Consider the following 4,267-nt stretch of genomic DNA (forward strand, 5'->3'; position numbering starts at 1 on the left):
CCCCACCGGCTCTTCCCTTCCTAGAGGCAACAGCAGAGAAAGGTACCCACCTGCACTCCCACTCTCCCCCCCCAACCCCTTATGCTTTGGCAAAACTGATGAAACCTAGGCCCAAGGCTGAGCCAATCAGTGCGCTGATCTCACCAGACTACTAGTGATTGGTTCAGGGCCAAATCAATCATCAGATTGAAAATCAGAAAGATCTTTTTACTTTAGCACAAGGAACTGGTGATGAAGCTAAAATTGCTTTTTTAAAAAAAATTTTTAAAAATATATTTTATTGATTTGTTGCAGAGAGGAAGGGAGAGGGATAGAGAGTTAGAAACATCGATGAGAGAGCAACATCGATCAGCTGCCTCCTGCACACTCCCTACTGGGGATGTGCCCGCAACCAAGGTACATGCCCTTGACCGGAATTGAACCTCGGACTCTTCAGTCTGCAGGCCAACACTCTATCCACTGAGCCAAACCGATCAGGGCCTAAAAATGCTTTTGAATCACTTCAAGTCCCTGGGCAATAAGATACTCTGAGCTAGGAATTCCTACCTACACCTTACTTGTCTTTTATTCTTACTTAATGATGCATATTATTAGTCTCTAGCATTTTTTTTTTTTTTTGGTGCTATGATAACAAATGAATCATCAGAGCTCAAGTCAGCAGAGCTGGAGTCCCTCGGAGATCCGGGCTGTGGCCCCCACCCCACCCCCACCCCCAAGGCTGACATTACAGTTGACAGGCAGCCAGTCTGGAATGATGAGCCTGACCACCTGTAAGGGGGCCATCACCCTCCTTGGGGACATCAAGGCATATTACCCGGCTGCTCTCAGGGAGTGACCCCCGTGGTGACTTCTCAGGCTTCGTGGCCCCTGGGGAGCTAGGAGGGGTGTTTGGGGGGAAAGGATCAATACTTAGCCCGGCCACTAAACCTCACCAGGGGAACCCATCGCCAGAGCGAAACCCCTCATTAGCGCTGAGAAGACCAGCGCAGGGCTCTTGCTGGAAATACCCACGAGCAGACCTGCTGTCCCACCGATGCCAGCGAGGGCGGCCACGGCTTCAGGGGCTCTGGGAAGCGCCTTGAAATCCCAAGGAGGGTGACAGCTGACACCAGCCCCCCGCGAGGAAATGGGTGGAGAAGTGCAGGAGGAAAGAGGGCGAGCGGGACCCACGTGAGCCACGCTTGGTCACGCTGGTGGCGCAGTAAATGTCAACGTCCTTCAGACTCACAAGCTCGCACGGGGCTCCCATGACTGGCGCTGAGACAGCCGACAGGGGCCCGCACCCCGCTTTGGGGGAATCACAGACAGGGGCTCCAGCACAGACCAGCTGGAGGTCCACCCCTCCGCCACTCTGACTGCTCACCCTCGCTGCCCAGAGCCCCCGTTGCTTCAGCTGTTGGGGCCGGCACACTCAGGTGCAAGGAACATCACTGTGCTCTGCGGGGCCCCAACGCTCATTGGACCCCCTGGGAGCCAGGGCTCAGCCGCTAAGCAGGTGCCCCTGGGAGCTGCTCTCAGGCCCTCCCTTGGGTCCCGGCCCTGTGCACCGTGTCTGAGTGCCCGGTGGGGTTTTCGGGTGAGGGCGTGGCTGCTGCTGTCTGTGCAGAGCTTGGACAAGGGGCCGGGGGCTAAGCAGGGACCTCCAGGCCACAGTCCAAGTGGACACATGGGCCATTCCCCTCCGGAAGGCTGCCACCTTCTCCGGGTGTTGTAGGAAGAGGGACATGGTGGGGACGTGCCCACAGGCTCGCCCACCTTTAGTCCTGGGGACAGTTCTGCTTCTGGGACTTTCACTGTTCGGCCTCCCCTCCATCCTCAGAGATGACCCAACATCTGTCCCAGGACAAGTAGATTTTGAAGAGGAAGCCGGAGCGGGGGTTGTTTTGAGGATCGTTCTGCTTCCTTCCAGACCAGCCAAGACCCTCCAGGCAAGAGAACCTGACTGGGTTCCTTCTTGGAGCAAAGCAGGGAAAAATCCACTGGGCAAAACTATGAATTAACCACTCACTAAGTCATCTTGCCATAGTACGAGCATGTTTATTGCGATTATTATCACAGTGCCATTATTATTTATTAAGCAATTATTTAAAATATACTGCAGTTGGAAATATATTTACCAATTTTCCCTGGGGGAGAAACAGCCTTGGCTCAAATCTGTAGTAAATGGTTTAGTGTCTGGCACTTACTGGGACCGGGATAAATATTAGCTTCCCCCGTGGGTTCTCACTAGAAGATTTCCTCCTAGTGAGGTGTTAAGTACCTCTTAGAGACTAAAACTTTCAGAATTACAGGTACAGTATGACGCCATTTACATAGACAGCAACAGTATTCAGATTCCATAGGAAAGGACAACATTGGGAAGGATACACCCCAAACACACTGAACAGGGGTAGCAGGGAAGCCAGGATCGGCCATGGCAACCAAAGGGGCTTTGGCCATATCTGCTGCGCTTTAATTATGTTTAAGGAGAATATATTCATGTATTATATGTGTGATTGAGGTAATTTGCTAACCAGTTAACTTGTAATTTTCAAGGGTGGCCAATATACATGCAAGAAGATGCTCAACATCACTAGTTATAAGGGAAATGCAAATCAAAATCACAATGAGAGACCGCCTCACACCTGTTAGAATGGCTGTTGTCAACAAGACAAGACATAACCAGGGTCGGAGGGTCGGAGAGGATGTGGAGAAAAGGAAACCTCGTGCCCTGCTGGCGGGAATGCAGACTGGCGCAGCCACTACGGAGGTTTCTCAAAAAAAATTAAGACTAGAGCTACCATATGACCCAGCTACCCCTCCTTCTGAGAACCTACCAGAACAATCTGAGAACACTTACTTGTAAAAATATATGTAGCCCTATGTTCACTGCAGCAGGATTCACAGTAGCCAAGACATGGAAAGGACCCACCTGTTCTCTGACGGGTGATTGGATAAAGAAAATGTGGTATCAGCCACAAAAAGATGAAATATTGCCAATTGCAACACGGATGGATCTTGCGAGTATCATGCTAAATGAAAGGTCGGACAGAAAAACAAGAACCATATGGTTTCACTCAGATGTGGGATATAAAGCAACAGGCAACAAATAAACAAAAACCAAACTTATAGACAACAGAATCATGGCGACCAGAAGGGGAGGGGTGGGAGAAGGACAAAGAGGATAAAAGAGGTCAAATATATGATGACTGAAGTAGACTAGTGGGTGGTCAGCACACACTGGAATACACAGATGTCATATTATAAAGTTATACACCGGAAATTTGCATAATGTTATTAACCAGTGTTATCCCAATACATTTAATAATTTTTTTAAATAAGAAAAGAACATCTTAACATGGGAAGGATACACCCCAAACACACTGAACAGGGGTAGCAGGGAAGCCAGGATCGGCCATGGCAACCAAAGGGGCTTTGGCCATATCTGCTGCGCTTTAATTATGTTTAAGGAGAATATATTCATGTATTATATGTGTGATTGAGGTAATTTGCTAACCAGTTAACTTGTAATTTTCAAGGGTGGCCAATATACATGCAAGAAGATGCTCAACATCACTAGTTATAAGGGAAATGCAAATCAAAATCACAATGAGAGACCGCCTCACACCTGTTAGAATGGCTGTTGTCAACAAGACAAGACATAACCAGGGTCGGAGGGTCGGAGAGGATGTGGAGAAAAGGAAACCTCGTGCCCTGCTGGCGGGAATGCAGACTGGCGCAGCCACTACGGAGGTTTCTCAAAAAAAATTAAGACTAGAGCTACCATATGACCCAGCTACCCCTCCTTCTGAGAACCTACCAGAACAATCTGAGAACACTTACTTGTAAAAATATATGTAGCCCTATGTTCACTGCAGCAGGATTCACAGTAGCCAAGACATGGAAAGGACCCACCTGTTCTCTGACGGGTGATTGGATAAAGAAAATGTGGTATCAGCCACAAAAAGATGAAATATTGCCAATTGCAACACGGATGGATCTTGCGAGTATCATGCTAAATGAAAGGTCGGACAGAAAAACAAGAACCATATGGTTTCACTCAGATGTGGGATATAAAGCAAAAGGCAACAAATAAACAAAAACCAAACTTATAGACAACAGAATCATGGAGACCAGAAGGGGAGGGGCGGGAGAAGGACAAAGAGGATAAAAGAAGTCAAATATAAGATGACTGAAGTAGACTAGTGGGTGGTCAGCGCACACTGGAATATACAGATGTCATATTATAAAGTTATACACCGGAAATTTATACAATGTTGTTAATCAA

This window comes from Myotis davidii, unplaced genomic scaffold (genome assembly GCF_000327345.1).
Source record: "Myotis davidii unplaced genomic scaffold, ASM32734v1 scaffold150, whole genome shotgun sequence".
Classification (NCBI taxonomy): Eukaryota; Metazoa; Chordata; class Mammalia; order Chiroptera; family Vespertilionidae; genus Myotis; species Myotis davidii.